Genomic DNA, 17,498 nt, shown 5'->3' with positions numbered 1-17,498 from the left:
CCAGCCCTGTTGCATGTACCTCACCTGCCCAAGTAGCTCAGCAAATCTGTGTGACCAGGCAGGTGACAGGCACAGAAACACAGAGGATGCCAAGAACAGTAACAGCAGGTTACTGCCACTCACCAGCACCCCTGGACAGAGGCATTTGGAATTCTTATGGTGATGCCAACAGTGATACCCAGCAACCCCCCACCCTCCAGGCTGACCCCTGCACAGCCCCCTGGGCATCGTAGAGCCTATTTGTCCATTGCAGCCAGGACACCAAGCAAAGGTGAGCTAAAAGGTACTGCAGGACTTGAACCCATCATCGGAGCATTAGGAGACTCACAATAACCAGTTCATCTCGCCAGCCTCGGTGGAAAGGAGCCATGGGCAGCTGCAGAGAGTTTGTGGTCTCTGGAATGAGCTGTGCGGGTCAGGACATTTGCTTATTCCGAGGGTCATGCGCTCCATCTAGTGCTAGTGGGTGAGTGCCCAGGGCTGGGTCTGGGAAGTAGCCGTGTCAGCGTCTCACTCAGGTCAATGCTGGAAGGGAGTTTAGCCCATGAAAACAGCCCAGGGGCAGGGAAGTGTTTCCCTGGACTCTCTGGCATTTCAGTGGGTCTGGCTGCTTTGGAGCCAGGACACTGACCTGTCCTGCTGCAGTCGTTACCCCAAAGGGGCTTGGGGGTTCCAGTCTCAGACACAGCACACAAAGCCGCCCTCAGCAGCACTGCAAGAGCCACCCCACAGTGTGGCAGTCGCTATGTGCAGTTTGACCTGAAAGCCCAGAGCTGCTCCTTTCCCACAAGGGCAGGAGTGTCCCAGGGGGGCCTGGAGCACTGGCCTGTCACCAGCATGTGAACCTTCAGAACATCCATTGTGGGTCAGAACAAAGGTCCCTCCAGCCCCATGTCCTGTCAGGGCCAACACCAGGGGCTGCAGAAGGTCGCAGCCTGGCACCCCTGGGAGCTGAACCCAGCAGCTCCTGTGTGCTCCTTTCAGCTGTGGAGCAGGAGATATGTCCCAAAGAGGCTTTTCCCCAGCTGCTGAGAAGCACAGAAGAACTCAGAACTTGCCCTGGGTGGCACAGTGGAATGGAGACCTGCCCCAGGCCCTGTGGCTGGATCTGTTGCTGTCAGGGGCAGAGAAACATTCCTTCCCCCTGGGAAAGTATCTGCTCTTTTCCCAGATGTGCACTGCCCAGCCCAGGAGCTGGGAGAGACCAGAGCACTGCATCAAGCCTTGGGGAACCAGCTCTTCACTCAGAGGCAGCTGCACCTGTGCCTGACCTCAGCTGAGTCAGGGCTGCCCCTTCCTTGCCAGGGAAGTACACCCCTGGCTGTGTTTGGGGCCCTAGTGAGCCCCACACAGCAGCCCTGAAGGGGGCAGAGCTGAGTGGAGCCGACACTTCAGTCAGGCTTGGCACTTTCAGGGCAAATGAAATCATCCCACCCCCCTCCTCTGGCAGCCAGAGCTCAGCTCACCCTCACAGAGGTGTCCTGTGCTTGGAGTCTGCCCAACACAGGAGCTGGGAGGCGGCAAACTCAGGTGTGCTGGAAGTTGCAAACAATGGGGCTGGAAATCAACAAAGAAAGATGCAGGGAGGATGGGATTTGAACCCATGCAGGCAGAGCACAATGGATTAGCAATCAATCACCTTCACCCCCTCATCTTCATGTGCTGCAAGTTTTTCATCCTTCCCAAAGTCAACCCTGCCAGGAACCTTTCTGCACCTCGCTGATTGGCCAGGGACACAGGATGGGCAGATTTGGCCCAACAGTACCACTCTCACTCCTGTCCCCTGCAGTGCGGCTTCCTGGGGTGAGCAGGGCCCCAAACACAGCTGGGGTGCAGTGCCCCAGCCAAACATGGGGATGAGGTGGGGGAAGCCCTGGTTCAGCTGCAGCCACTGACATGGGCAGCTGCCTGTGAGAGAAGGGCCTGTCCCCAAGGCTGGCTCAGGGGCTCTGCTCTCTCCCAGCAGCTGGGATGAGCTGGGCTGTGCACAGCTGGGAAAGGGGCAGACACTTGCTTCTGGGGTTGAATGTCAAACTCCCCTCTCTCTGACACTGAGAGCAATAGATCAGCCTGCAGCACCAGCCACAGGGCCTGAGGCAGGTGTCCGTGTGACTGTCCCTCCCGGGAGCCCCTGGGGTCCTGTAACCAGACACAATCCCCCTGCTGTACTCCATCTTGCCCCTTTTCGGTGCCTCTGAGCACACAGCACAAAGGAACAGCACAGTCTTAGAGCGTTTGAAAGCACAGACGCGCTTATCTCAAGCCCAGCGTTTAGATGCTTCAGAACACAGATGTGCAGTGTCAGCATGACCCTGGACTGAAGCGTACAGACAAGGGGGCTAACAGGCTAGATGTTGACCACAGGGCCTCAAATTGCCCTCGGCTGCTACCGATAATTGAGACGCCCACACTGCATGCAAAGCCGAGCTGCTGAGCCTTCAGCTGTACCCCTCGCTTTCCCAATGAGCCAACAAGACAGCAGGTGCTACAGGATGGGCCATGAAGCAGGCGAGGCAGCGTATTGCCCAATCGTCTCTGAGTGTGACCCACAAACCTACCACACGCTCTGTAGCACAGACAGAAAGACAGACAGACACATCCTGCACCCAGCTACAAAGGCTGTTCACACACAGAAAAGAGGTTCTGATATTTGACAGCTAAACCATTTCCCTCAAATGTCATATTAAGCACATCTGCCCATCACACAGGCAGGTGGAGGGTTTGTGGTCCCAGTTGCTCACAACCAGACACATCCAAAGCCATGAACCACCAGCCTGGCTCAGTCACAAAGGGACAGTGGTCCCTGCTGCCTCAAGGCTGACAGAGAGCCCCTCAAGACCACCACTGCCCAGTCCACCCAGGACCTGCTCCTTACTCACTCAGACAGAGCTTTGCTTGTTTTCCTTCCACCCAGAATCCCACTTCTCTTCCTGGGTTACCAGGGGCCATTCCTGGAGCACCATTGGACAGGCACAGGATTCTGCCTCCCTGCAGCCAGCCTCACCTGCACAGGCTTTGGCAGGAGAGAGAGTGGTGCTCCATTAACTGCACTGAGGTGCTAAGCTGCTCTCCTGCCTGCCTCAGCTTTACTTCCTTCTTCTGCCCCGTTCCAGCCTCACTTCTTCCTTTAGCAAGTCACGCAAAGGAGGCCAGCAGGAGAGCCGGCCTCAGTCGGTCAATCCTCAAGGGCAGAGGAGGCCAAGACACAAGCCTCCTGAAAAAGACCGGCCGAACTTGTGTAGCTTCCCCAGTCTGAGAGCGTCGTATAAGCTCTGCTGATACCTCTACCCTTTTTCACACAGCAGTTGGGTTTACCCCGGAGACAGAATGAGACCAGCTCTTCTCAGGCCCAAAGGGGAGCAAAGCAACCAAAGCACTGGTGTTTTCATGGGGCTTTAAACAAGTACATTGCACGTGTGAAGCAAATGTAACAGCCACAAAGCTACAGAAGTTCTATCTGTGTTGGGTTCCCCTCCCATCACATCCATCCACAAGTCACTGCTTACCCTGGCCCATGTGGGCAGCCCTTCAAAGGCTCAGCTGCCAGAGCAGAGGATGGCAGCTGCACTCAGGAACTGTGACTCCAGCTTTAAGAGTATCATGACCAGTAATCCCCATCACCTTCCTCTGTGTGTCAGTGTGATCTGGGATAAAAAGCAGCCGAGAGAGACGGCAGGGGAAGGTTAGGATGTGCTAAAAGCCATCTTTTTGGAATACTGTGTCACAGCCCCCTTTTATTGAAAACATGCTGACATTTTCGCTAGGTATGACATATGAGGCTTTTTAAAACTTCCTATGTACTCTTGGTGTAAACTGTTCTGAAACTCAGGAAATGTCAAGAGAGGTTGATGCTCGCAGGAGGTGGCTTTTGCACCTAGTGTGGCCGAGTGGTCTAAGGCACAGAATTTAGGCTCCAGTCTCATTGGAGGTGTGGGTTCAAATCCCACCACTGCCATCTCTTTATCAACTGGAAGAGGGATAGAAAGCTGCATTGATGGCCAGACCCCAACTGTTGGAACTGACATCTCTGTTTGGAGATGGGTTTCAAGTATAATGTCCTCATGATCAATTCTCTGTCTTGCAAGGTTCAACATCTTTATTGAAAAGCTGGATGAGGGGCAGGACTACACCGTTAGCAAATTTGCAGATGACCCTAAACTAGGGGAAGAGGTAGATCTGCTGGAGGGTAGGGATAGGTTCCTGAGTGACTTGGATAAATTGCAGGGTGGGGTCAAAAGAAATGTGATAAGGATCAATAAGGACAAATGGGCTGTGGCCACATTTGGCCAAAACCTCAAAATAGTCATGCTAATGGCCAGCTACTCTGCTGATAGGAATAGGGGGATTTCAAAGTCTGCGGGGTCCTTTGGAAACCTGCTTGTGCACCAAAATGAGATGATGCCAACACCCAACCCCATTGGATGACTTCACCGTAGTTGCCAACACAACAAGATACTGCATCAGGAACTGGATTTGAGAGAAGGTCTGCCAGATCCAAACGACCACCTGTCGAGACTAGAGACCATGTTATGTCGTATTTCCAGTGTTTTTGATGTAGTATTTCTGCCAACAGTATAGTGGCTTATTCCATATTTGTTGCTGTAGTTAGAATCAGTTTTATTTTAAAATGAAGAGGGCTTCTCAAGAGGGGAGGGAATGTGGTGCTTTAGGTGTAAGACTGCTTGTAATTACTAGAACTGCGAATCCAGGCTGCTGGCAGTCTGGAAACACAGAAAACATGAAGAAGAAGTTAGAAGATTAGCAGGGGCCTTACAGAGAGCTACAAAATAGTGCAGCAGCTTTGTCAAGAGGTCTCACTTTTGGAAATAAAGTGTGTGGAAGTTTGTTAGCGCCTTGCTTGTACAGTACCACAGGCTGGTGGGAGCAGGTCCCTCACAATCCTGGGTGTCCCTGAGGAGCGTCACACTCAGCTTAGAAGATTGAAAAGCTGAGTTCCCTTGTCCCTGCTCTGCCCTGTTCGTGTGCAAAAGGACACTTGCCTCCTCTGGCTGGCTCCACATCAGCTCCAGTAGCTCCACACCACAGCAGTGGTTCACAATCTCTGACCTGTTTGCAGCTCAGTCAGCACCCACTTGTGACATCCTCACAAACACAAAGGTAGTATTGGACACAGCCCACATTACACGCTGTGGTTTCATATGCAGCCTACAGTAGTGAACAAGTTGAGAACCATTGTGCTCGAGATGCTCAGAAGAGCCAAGTTTGGGTTAAAATTCCCCTCTGGCTGGTTCCCCACCCATTCAGCCCAGCCCAGACTCTGAGAATGGTAAAGAAAGTAACTTCTGGAGGACATGAAATACCCTCCACAAGTCCAGCAGCTCCAGATCAACCAAGAGATTATCAGAGTGAGAATCGGGTACCAGATAGAGGGGTCTGTAACTGTACCTGCTGAGTCCCAGGGGAGGGAAACCATCATTCATTGCTTCTGTGAACTCCAGCACAGACAGAGAACTGCTGCCTGGTTCTTCTTTCCCCTGCAAGTTGTGTAGGGACGGAGGTCATCAATGGTCTTGGTAAGAAGCTGTAACATTTGTGAGTTCTCACTGGTTGTTTCCACAGCTTTTTATTCCTGTGCTGGCTAAAGTAGGGCCAGCCAGCCAATCAGCTGCTCTGGGACTCTCAATAGGGCTGCAGGGAGCTGTCTCATCAGAGACCGAGGCTTCATTACTTGCTTGCCAGAGTGTGGTCTGGAGGGTTGTTACTCCTTTCAACCCTGACAGTCTGACTTTGGGATTTCTGAGTGCCCCAGAACACACCTTACTGTCTCCTCTTCACTAGCAAGTAGCCCCTTTTTGCTTTTTTGTCACATGGCTGTCAGTGTGAAGAGGCACAGCTCGGTGAAGTGCATGTATGGTCCCCCGCCCTGCTCATGAACTCTCTGCAGGGAGACACCAGCTAATCTCCTGCTTCTCAGAAATTTTCTTCTTCCTGTAAAGAATGTGCCAACAGGAGCTTTGTACTGCTGAAGGATTTGGGGAATGTGTCCTCAAATGTAAAGGTGCGCCCATGTAATGCCTTGAAAACAAAGCCTGATGGGAGCAAGTGAAGCAAAGCGTTTTCATCTCTTGTAAATAGCTTGTTGTTGGAAAGTCACATTTTATGACTTTACCCAGTATAAGAATTGTGGAGTCTCACCAGTGCTTGAAGTTGTTGTGGGCTACAGGGCACTCATGACTGCGGTGTCAGATATGGATTACAGAGGGATCCCTTCATGGAAACATTATGAAGTGAAAAAGGGTTGGACTAGTGGTTGATTCAGCTTGCTGGAAGCCTTTGGGCTATACAGCGGTAAAACTGGTTTGACTATTTCTTCCCCCCGCTGTTAGAAGGTGGACCTAAAAATGGGTCAATAACTATTCTGCTAGAATTCATCCTGGTGAATACGGAGATGCTGCACCTCGATGCAGAGCTGAATACCAGTGTGAACTGAAATCCCCTATGAGCTGGTAGCTGAGGCCCTGGAGTGCTTCAAACACAGGGTTCTGTCTATTGCAAAACCCACAAGACAGTAGAGGGACATCTGGTGTGAGCCAGCAGGTGTGAGCAGCAGGTGGGCAGCTGGCAGGGGAAGCAGAACACCAGTGCAGCACAAAGGTTGCATTACCTCCAGTTCAGAGAGGGAATGCAGCAAGGGCCACGTCTACACTAGCCTGTTCCTTTCGGAAGGGGCGTGGTAATGAGTGAGGTCGGAAGATGATAATGAGGTGCTGCCATCAACATGCAGTGCCTCATAAGCATAATGGAGCACAAGGCGATTGAAAGGTGCCACTTTCAAATCTTGTACCATCTGTGTGGGGGGGGGCCTGTCGAAAGGACCACCTATTATTCAAATGTCCCTTCTTCCTGTTTCGTTTTATGAAGGGGCGAGTGTAGACAAGTCGAAAGTGATGTGTCAGGGAGTGCAGGGACTGGGAAGACTTGGAAGTGGGGCATTTGAAGTGGATAGGGAGAAAGTTTGGGTGTGTGGATTGGCTCTTTCCAGTATAGGACTGCTGAGCCTGAGAGGCAAAGGGCGCTGCTCCATCTGCTTGAGCTGGGATACTTACTTGTGGCTTGGTTGTGAACTCTGGGTGTGGTATTTTCCCAAGCTTATGCCATATGACTTTTCTACTTCTTTCATTAAAAGCTCATTTTGTACACTCAGACTCTGTGCTTGTGAGTGGGGAAGCATTGCCCCTGGAGGCACCCAGGGCTGTGCAAATTTCCCAGGCTTCTGGGTGGGGACTCCAGCTGGTTCTATGTGAGATGGATGAAAAGGGACCCCTCATTGTTGAAACAGACCCTGGTTGCTCCCGACTCATTCTGACAAAAGACTTACGTTACACAGCTGTAGACCCTCTTATCAGACTGAGCTCCTTCATGAGTCCCTCAGTAAATCAAAGGGGTGACTATCCTCCAGTCTCTTTCACAGAGTACTAGAAGTGGAAGGGACCTCACGAGGTCAACAAGCCCAGTTCCCTGCATGTTTCCTCACACGGACTCCCCAAATGTCAATCAAAACTCCAGTAGCTGAGATATATTCCCCACAAAAAGATCAGTTGCATCTGTTTCCAGGTGGTATTGGTTCAGGAGTCCAGAACTGTGACAAGAGAAAGAAAAGAGAAATTCCAGTCTAATTCCTAAATGTGCTCACGCTGAGCCAGATTGGAAGGTTTCCCTTCTGCATAACTTCCAGCAGTTTGTGCTTCCTGGGATGCTTTTCCAATTAGGCCACGTCAAAGGCTTCTTTGTCTTTCCAACATTGTTGCTGCCTTCAGTGTAGGTACAGGAGGAGAGGAGAAATGATCCTGTCAATGTCCCTTACTTTACACGCTCCTCTGGGTGCCAGAAAGATCCTCGGTGTGTCTCAGAGCCAGGCACCTCAGGGCAAACAGCCCATTGAGCAGCTGCCTTTCATGGCAATTGTGAACCTGTTGCCTACATGTCCCTTCCTGGTGAATGGCCAGGGATGGTAACTAAACATCTAGCTGGGTGTGGGTCACTCCTTTGTTGCTACTGCAGAGTTAGTCCCTGGACGTTTCTCAGATTCACAGCAAAGAAAGAACTAACACAAAGAAAGAGCAATTTTTTTGTCTTCCAAGGTAAGAAAGGTACATTTTTGAGAGAATTTTATCCCTCATTACTTCCCCTTACTTGCGTACTCCAGTGGCCTAATGGATAAGGCATTGGCCTTCTAAGCCAAGGATTGTGGGTTCAAAGCCCACCTGGGGTGAAGCCCTCTTTCTCTCCTGTCAGTCTCAAGGTAAAGAATAATATGAGCTTTCAAAACCAGACAGGGTGGCTTGAACAGTTCTGTGGCAGGGGTGCTCCCTGAAGGGCAGGAGGTTCCATTTACGCAAATGAGTTGTGGCATGTTCATATCATGACCTCATTCAAATCTGTAATAGGGTTTAGGCTTCCTGAAGCTCTGCAGGCAGGAGTGACTCTTACTCAGCAGGAGAAGAGCATGTTTATTAGCTGACAGGACACAGGGTCTTACAGAAGAGTCAGTACAGCAGGCAGAGGCAGCCAGTCCAATCCATGCTGGGGAGAGGAGGCCCTGAGGGCCCCCAGAGCTGGGGCCTTGCCCCCTCCTTTGTCTCTCTCCCTTCCAGCCCAGACTTAACTGCTTCCCAACTCCCAGTTTCAATCTAAACTCCTTGGGCTCCACCTCCCCCTTTGTCTGCAGTTCAAAGGTGTTACCTGGTCACCAGGTTACCCTCAACAGGAGCCCCACACCCTCTCTGAGCCACTCACACACACACACATGGACACACACACACACACACACACACACACCCCTCCACACCACAGCATCTTCTGAAGTGGCGCACTCCCACAGCCCCTGCAAAAGAGAGGCTCATGTGGCCACATCCTGTGGGTATCAGACAGAAGTTGGGCTGTGGAGAAGGAGAAAGGGGTTGCTTGAGAAGAAGCAGATCATGAAAATAGGCCACTGTGGGAAAGGAAGAGACTCAAAGCTGTGGGTACCCAAGAGACTCTTGTTACTACCTGCCTTCAGCCTGAGGAGACTGATGGAGTGAGCTCTCTTCCGCTGGCAGCACAAGCACTCTCCTCTTCCTGCCCTGGGCTTTGCCGTTCCTCTGTACGCAAGTGACAGACACTCTCTTTTGAGTCGTTGATCTTCAGGCCCCTGTAGGACAAACCCGGCTTCCCCAGCTCCTTTTCTTCCCCATGTCCAGACTGGTTTTACAAATGGAGTTTAATTAAACTTTCTCTCTCTAGAACAAAAAAAGCAGTAAAGTAGCACTTTACAGATGAACAAAATAATTTATTAGGTGAGCTTTTGTGGGACAGACCCAGTTCTTCAGCCCATAGCCATAGCAGAACACACTCAATATTTAAGGCACGAAGAACCAAAAATAGTAATCAAGGTTGACAAATCAGAAAAAAATTATTATCAAGGTCAGCAAATCAGAGAGTAATGGGGGCGTGGGAGTCAAGAGTTACATGAAGCCAAAGATACAAAAGAGCCCCTATAGTATCTCAGAAAATTTGCATCCCAGTTCAAACCACATGTTAATATGTCGAATTTGAATACGAAAGAGAGTTCAGCAGTCTCGTTTTCCAAAGCACACTGAAAATTTTTCTACAAGATGCAAACTCTTAAGTCATTAACAGAATGGCCCACTCCATTAAAATGTACACTAACTGGTTTGTGAATCAGGAATGTTTTGATGTCTATTTTGTGCCCCTTAACTCTTTGTCTGAGAGAGTTTGAAGTTGTCAACTTTGAATGCTGTTTTTGGTTCCCTATGCCTGAAATACTGAGTCTGTTCCAGTCTGGCTGTGGTCTCAAGAAGTGGGTCTGTCCCATGAAAGCTCACCTGATAAATTATTTTGTTAATCTTTAAAGTTCTACTTCACTGCTTTTTTGTTGGGATAGTATACAGACTAGCACGGCTTTCTCTCTGTTACTTTCTCTCTCCAGGTGCACCCTACAGCTGCCTCCCACAGACCTGGCTTCTCCCACCCACAGAGCTACCGCTGCTAAGGGACACAGGTGATTTGTGCATGAAGGGCAGCTTTCTCCCATCTGCCTGGAGCCTCAGCAGTGATTACAAAGAAGAAGGGGAGAACCTAGTGACGTATACCATGTTATCCAACAGGTATTGCTGGGTTTGCGTTCAGTGTCAGTAACTCCTCTCTGGGTGCTTCCATACCAGCCCCCTCCTTCCAATGGGGCGTGCTAAGCAGGCATGCTGGAGGAGGCTAATGCGGTGCTGTGATGCATATGTAGCACTTCATAATCATAATGGCCACCTTGGGAACTTCAAAGCTGCTGACTTTGAAGCACTGACAGGCAGCGTAGCAGCAGTCAGAAGCCCGGGGGTGAGGGCCAGGCACACCCCGCACACCCCTCACCAGTGCTCTCTCATGTCCTTCCCCTGCAGGTCGTCCATGCAATCAATGCCCTGCTCCTCCAGAGGCTTGTGCGGCTTGGGAACCCGGATGCTGCCATCGCGGGTTGTGCCATCCTGGCCTCCCAAATTGTTTTGGGGCTCCCAGGCAGAGGAGTTCGCTCAAGTGGCAGAGTGCTCGAACCCTTGTCCTTGTGTAAGTGAATAGCTCAAATTCAGAGCTCCTCCTTTCCTGGCTATGTGAAGATCATTTATAGGTCCAGGGCACAAATGGAGCTGATGTGGAAAGACAAAACACGACAGAGTGCTGAGGAGGACAGAGAGCTGGCGAAGGGTTGTTTTCTGCCCTCTCGGGGCATGTGGGGATCGAACTGAAGAGAAGAAAATCCTCTTCTGCTCTCTGAGGGTGACAGAGATACCAATTTTTCCCCTCTAGAACTGAGGACAAGAAGAGACTTTTCCTGCCTAAGGCCAGGAGCTCAAAGAAGACCGAGCAAGAGAGAGAGAGAGAGCAGAGTCTTGGCTGGGCATCTCCTGGGATAATGATTGGAGCTAGTTCAAACAGCTATTTTGAAACAGGAGCTTCAAAACCGGCTCCATTTTTTGTAGATGTTGAATGTCAAAATAGCAGAGCAGTATTTCAAACTCCACGTTGTGCGCAGCTGCGCTACATCGGAATCAACAACTCTGGAATACCTCTTCCGGAACCGCTTATTCAGGAACAACACTGCTGTGCAAACACAGCTTTTGCGACCCTTTGCCGTAGCCATGGGCGGCCACAGGGATGTTTTGGCCTCTGGAATAAGATCGGTGAGTCAGAAATTATGCTCAGACACAGGGTAATTTGCTGAATTGGTAGAGCGCTCACTAAGCATGCGAGAGGCTTTGGGATAAATGCCCATGTTCTCCAACAGAAGTGGTGTCTTTTTTCCTTCTTTTCCAAGGCAGTGTCAGGTTGGGAGCGAAGCTTCTCCAGTGTCCCCTTCCATTTCCTACATTTTGCCCCTGCAAAGAAACAGCCCATTTGGGTTCGAAAGCTGCTGGACCCCGGCCTCCTTGGCCTTAAAGATTTCCGTTTAAAACAAAGGTTAACCTGGGTCATGGGCTATGATTACCTAGTCTTTCAGATGTCGCCAGTTCCCCATTTCTAGGGAGCTTCCAGCACTGACCACAGTCTCCCCAGTACAGCAGTCCCAGGACACCTGTCCTCTGGGTCTTCACTGGCCAAGGCCTTTCCCCAACCAATGTGGACCATGAAGGCCCTGTGGTTGCCATGGCAGTCTGAGCACTGGAGTAGGTCTGTATTCTTCCGGAGGTGGGGGACAGTTTCTTACACCCCTGAGTGATACCACCTAATTCTTGAGCGCAGACCTGTGCAAAGAGTCACCCCCCTTGTGAGTTAAACTTCCCCAGCTCCTCTGTCTGACAGGATCGAAACTCCAGCAGAGCGAAGCAGGCCCAGGTGGGGCTGGTGGGAGTCAGGTGTGGGCAGACAGAAGATCTTGCCTGGATGCAGGTACCATGGCTTAGCTGGTTAAAACACCTGCCTTGTAAGCAGGGAATCCTGGGTTCAACTCCCAGTGGTGCCTTCATGGGGTCCCCTGTTTGTGGACAGGATATGGCCTTGTGCGTGTTAGCTATGACCCCCAAAAATACATATTGATGATTTCCTTTATGTGGGGAGCGCTGCTAAAAGCTCAGTGCTCCTGGCTCCTCTGTGTGGAATGGCAAAGCCTCATCAGCATTTCCCTTTCAAAAGTGAAGCCATGGCCCAAGTAAATAGCTCTTATGGGAACCTTTCGATAGACATTTCAGTGTGCTGAGAATTACTTTTTTTGAAGCAAGTGTGAAGAGAGAGAAGAAAACTGGAGTTTAAACATTTGTATGTTCTGGAGTTGTTAAAAGAATTCTCGTGTTCTGTTACGCACACACACACATTTCTTTGTTATCAGCTGTTGCAAATGTTTCAGCTGGAGCCTGGCGCTGCTTTTCTACTTTTTTCCCCACAGCTATGTCTGCACTGGAGAGCTCTTTTTTCAAAAAAGCCGCAGCTCTTTCAAAAAGTCCTGTGGAGCATCTACACAGGAAGGCTGTGGCTCCACTGCCCAGCCCTTTTGGAAGTGGCAAGGAAATGTGGCCAACAGGAAATGCAAATGAGGTGCAGACTTAAATATTGCATGTCTCATTTGCATAACCACTTGGGACCTCAATTCTGGAAGAGCTGATATTGAAAGTCCCAGTTGTGAGTGCAGCTGCTTCCCTCTCCTCCAGCAGTTGAGCTGGTAAAGGACTCCCCTCAATTTCTATTAGGTCCCCCATCCACATGTGGCAGGGCAAGCCGTGGCTTGAGGATGCAATTTAGTGGAGGGCAAGCTACCACCTGGCCACAAGGTCAGCTTCTGTAGTGTAGTGGTTATCACATTTGCCTAACACGCAAAAGGTCCCTGGGTCAAAACCAGGCAGAAGCACGAACGCCTCTGTTTGTGTCACTTTCTCTTATGCCCCTGAGGGCTCATCTCTTTCTGCTGTAGCCTCTCTCTCTGACAAGCCCAACACCCATGTGACAGAAGAAGTTGAACCAGACCCTGTTGTCCAGGAGGGGAGCCCAGCAGATGCATTGCTGCTTGTGCACAGAAGCTCTCTCCTGGCATGTACTTGAAGGGTTTTCCCTCACTGATTTCACTGGCTGGGAACCACAGAACTATCTTTGCCCCTCCTCCAACCGAAGGTGCGCCAGGCAAGTGCCCCTGCCCTATCCCACGTGTTCCCTCCCAGCCACAGCCTGCTCCTGAACCTGCCTCCCATCAGCTCCCTACCTCACAGACAGGCCTGGCAGAGAAGGGGCCAATAAAGCTGGAGCTGCTGTGCTAACAGAGCAGCTGGAAAGGAGCAGAGCATGTCAGGAGGAGACACAAATGCTTCAGTCCCTGCCCATGGCCCTTGTCTATAGCCACCCAGCAGGGACACATGCACAGAGCTGGGGCAGGGCCCAGCCCCAGAGTAGAGAATGGTCATGGCCGGGCTGTGCTGCTCCCAGGCCAGGGCACTCCAGGGCCCTGCTCACCCCAGGAAGCAGCACTGCAGGGGACAGGAGTGAGCGTAGCCCTGTTGGGCCAAACCTGCCCATCTTGTGTCCCCAGCCAGACTTCCTGGCAGGGCTGAAGTTGGGACATATGAAAAAGTTCCAGGTATGTTGGGTGAGGTGCCGAGTGGTGAAGGGGATGGACGGCTAATCCATTGTGCTCTGCAGGGTTTGAATCCCATCCTCACTGAGCCTTTATAGGCACCATCCTGCTGAGCTTTGTTGAGTTCCAGTCCTCTTGTGTGGTGCTACGTCTACAACGGCTGAGCCGGCTGCCTCCCAGCTCCTGCGCTGGGCAGACTCCAAGCACAGTTCAACTCTGTGAGGCTGAGCTGAGCTCTGGCTGCCAGAGGTGGGGGTGGGATGATTTCATTTCCCTGACAGGGCCCAGCCCATCTCCAGTGTCAGACCAACAGTGCTACACTCACCTCAGTCCCCTGTCGCCAGGGTGCAGGGGTGCAGTGCCCGAGCCAGACAGCGTGGCAAGGTGGGGGCACCCCTGGCTGAGCTGCACCCAGTGACATGGGCAGCTGTCTCGAAGGAAAGTCCTGTTCCCAAGGCTGAATCAGGGGCTCTGGTCTCTCCCAGCTCCTGGGCTGGGCAGTGCACAGCTGGGAAAAGAGCAGATACTTGCCAGAGGGGAATGAATGTTTCTCTGCCCCGACTGCAATAGATTCTTCCACAGCACCAGCTAGAGGCCCTGAGGCAGGTCTCCATTCGACTGTGCCACCCTGGACAAGACTTCAGTTCTTCTGTGCTTCTCAGCAGCTGGGGAATGCGTCTTTGGGCCACAGCTCCTGTCCCACAGGTAAAAGGAGCCCCACAGTTAAGAGGCCCCACTTGGGGATTGCCCAATTTTGTACCACCGTGTGATGCTGGCCTCAGCATGCCTGCTGCTTTGGGGGTGGGTTTGGTGGAGGGGAGAAGCCAGGCCGGTTCGGGGGGAGCGGGGGAGGCTCTTTATGGGAGTCATCTGGCCACATGTAGTCATGGTCCTCCCTTGTTCTTAAGCTGTGCTGAGGTGCTCTGTGGCATTAGAGCCATTCCATGGATGTGTCAGTACCAGCAGCTGCACCTCCGGGTGCCCAAAGGAGGACAGGTGAGCTGGGCTGCTGCCCATAGCCTTCACGCCCCCAAAGAATGGGTCCATGTCTGGGAGGCCCTATGGGAGTACTTTGATTGGGGGATCAAGTGAGCACCATCCAGGCCTCCCCTGCACACTCCCACCACCACCAGCATACCACCCCCCCCCACCACTCACTCACTGCCCCCATCACCCACACCACCCCCCACACATAGCACATGCAGGGGTTGTGAAAAATGAAAATGATTCCTCATTAAACAACCTAAATTCTCGCTTCTGAGCATGGAACATAACAAACACCATCAGAACTAACTATGTACAATGGGGGGATAACTATATACACTAACTATTTACATGGGGGGAGACAGGGGGCACATGGGACTTTCCGAGGGTGAGGGTGCTGGTGGCCGTAGCCTTCTCCATGGGCTGCGGTGTGCCCAGGCCCTGGCATGTGGGGGTCATGGCCTGGGGGCGTGTGCCCTGTGGGGTACGTGCCTGACAGTCCATTGCCATGGTCTGAGAATGACCATTGGGCAGATGTCCAGCCGGAGCTTTGGGATGGGACGTCCAGCAAAAGCTCAACCTCCTCGCTTGGTCACTTGGGTGCTGGGCCGGATGGTCCTTGCTCTGGCCCTGGGGGTTTGGAGCTGGGCTCTGGTCCTGACTCAGGCTTCACGTCCTGCTGGGGCTCCTCGGCCATGGTGTCAAGGAAGACCAGGAGAGAGTAGGTGTCCCTGGGGCCTAGGATGGCTTTGAGCTCCCGGTAATAAGGGCAAGTGTTGGGGACAACCCCCAGACCAGATGGCCGAGTCCTGCACCCGGGCATAACCCTGCTGCAACTCCTTGACCTTACTCCTGATATGGTGAGGTGGGCGGGAAAGGTTGACCCCAGGTGGTCAGGCCCTTGGCCAGCTGGGTGAACACTTCTGCATTCCATTGTTTGCTTCCCATTACGTGGAGCACCTCCTCCTCACTCCAGAGGTCACAGAGCTCAGAGTCAGCGCAGGAAGGGCCCCACTTCCTGTTCCAATGGCTGGAGGCCTGAAAGCCATGGGATGGCCTGGTGGGGGAGCCCTGGGGGCACTCAGGGGGCTGGCTGACATCTGGTCTCTGGAGGAGCACCTCATGGTATGGCTGCTGCCTGCATGGTCTCAGCTTCCTGATTGAGGGTTTCCAGGTCCTTGCAGCTTTAAGAGCTGATTCCTGCCATGGCAGACCCCACTACTTCCAAGTAGAGGGCTGCAGAATGTCAACACCAATCCTCCTTGTACTGTCTCTGTTTGTACTAGAGCCAAGGAGAAGAACACACATTTCCTGCCAGAGGCCAGGACAACAGTGAAAACTGTTTGGTAGGCTGAGAACAGTAGTTCAAGAAAGGAAGCGCCTAGCATGGGGCTTGAACCCACAACCCTGAGATTAAGAGTCGCAGGCTCTGCCAACTGAGCTAGCCAGGCCACAAATAAAACACTCCATACAGCCTATCACAGAGTAGAAAGAGTCAAATGTGCCTGTCAGCTGGGCAAAAGTCAAACGTGTGGGGCAAAGTGCTCACAAGGGCCGGACGCCAGTCTTTGTTATCTGGGCTGCAGGAGGTGAGATGCAAAGAAAACAGGCTGTTGGAGTGAATCTTGGCCAAGCCTCTCACTGGTGCTGCTACATCTCCCGAACACCTCACGCACCTACGGCAATTTCTGCACAACAAATGAATGCTGACACCATTGATCTCAGCGCAGAGCCGGTGCAGTCAGTAGAACACGTGTCTTTTTCATACAGAGTGAACGAAGATTTGAAGAGAGTTTTCTGTGGGAAATTGCCTGTTAGTGACTCTCCAGAGAAAGGGGCATTCGTGGCTCACAGACTGTTGTGCTTTACAACAATGGGCGATGGGACGAGAAAGGAGGACCCTGATTCATTCACTCTTCAGTTCCACTGGGGAGGGCAGCACCTTAACCGAGTGTTTTCCTTGACTTCAATTTGCTCAGCATCAGCTGGATCAGGCTCTGACCTACCCCAGGTGAACGTCGGTCGTCCAGCGCAGTTAGTCAAGAGGGAAGGAGAACGGGACAAAGAGGCTCCTTCTCATGCTCATTTTCCTCACCCTGATTCCTCTCCAGCCTCATGGGCAGAGCGGAGGAAGGAGACTCCCTGTGGGGAAGCCCCGGGGGTGTCTGAGATGGCCCCAGCCCTGCAGCCTGTCCCACATGGCTGGTGTCAGGGACTCTCTATGAGGTCATCACCTTCCAACTTCTTTTAACCAATCAGCTGAGGTGCTGTAAAAGGCCCTTGTGATGTCACTCCCACACCTGCCCCTGGCCAGCAGGGCTCATGTCCTGCCCCTGGCAGCCCCTTTGCATGGCTGAGCTGCTACCCCTGTGTCACCCCCACTCTCTCAGGGACATTCTGGGGCTCTAGCCGGCTGCACATGGGAACACCAGAGGCTGCTCTGTGCCACAGGCTCTTTGCAGAGATAATCTCATCTGACGACCCTGCAGATCACAGGCCTCCTGTATGGTGCAGTCGGGAGTGTGGCACCAAAGCGCACACCAGACAGGCACTTGGTCTGCACTGGAAGGCGCCCAGGGCTAGAGAAAGCCCCATGCCCCTGGGGTGTTTGGAGGACATTAATGCAGTGACTGGAAGGGAAAGGACCCAAAGTTCACACTTGTGGGTCTGTATCATAATACACATGCAGAACAACTTTGTGCTCAGGTCTGCACATTGCACAATTTTATTTCCCTCTCAAGCTTAAATTTAATTCTTTGAGCAGTGAGTTCTACAATCCCTAATCTGGCCAGAGTAATGACCAATAGATGGATAGATAGATAGGTACCAAACATCAATCAATCAATCTATCGAATTGAGAATACAGCTACAAATCATAAAATCCTCCCCTTTAATTTTACTTAAATTGAATTCCCCTTTAATTGCAGCAAAGGAGGTTGGACATTAG

The 17,498-nt window shown here is 51.9% G+C and overlaps 4 non-coding genes across 4 annotated transcripts; 3 read left to right on the top strand and 1 right to left on the bottom strand.

Annotated features, from left to right (window-relative positions):
* Positions 1 to 8,160: 8,160 nt before the first annotated feature.
* TRNAR-UCU (transfer RNA arginine (anticodon UCU)) lies at positions 8,161 to 8,233 on the top strand. The gene has a single exon. It is a non-coding gene; the product is annotated as a tRNA-Arg (tRNA).
* A 3,664-nt stretch (positions 8,234 to 11,897) lies between these two features.
* On the top strand, positions 11,898 to 11,971 carry TRNAT-UGU (transfer RNA threonine (anticodon UGU)). Its single transcript has one exon. It is a non-coding gene; the product is annotated as a tRNA-Thr (tRNA).
* An 806-nt stretch (positions 11,972 to 12,777) lies between these two features.
* TRNAV-AAC (transfer RNA valine (anticodon AAC)) lies at positions 12,778 to 12,850 on the top strand. Its single transcript has one exon. It is a non-coding gene; the product is annotated as a tRNA-Val (tRNA).
* A 3,079-nt stretch (positions 12,851 to 15,929) lies between these two features.
* TRNAK-CUU (transfer RNA lysine (anticodon CUU)) lies at positions 15,930 to 16,002 on the bottom strand. Its single transcript has one exon. It is a non-coding gene; the product is annotated as a tRNA-Lys (tRNA).
* Between the last annotated feature and the right edge of the window lie 1,496 nt (positions 16,003 to 17,498).

The sequence above is a fragment of the Carettochelys insculpta genome, chromosome 33 (genome assembly GCF_033958435.1).
Source record: "Carettochelys insculpta isolate YL-2023 chromosome 33, ASM3395843v1, whole genome shotgun sequence".
Lineage (NCBI taxonomy): Eukaryota > Metazoa > Chordata > Testudines > Carettochelyidae > Carettochelys > Carettochelys insculpta.
This window is presented reverse-complemented; position numbering and strand designations above follow the sequence as displayed.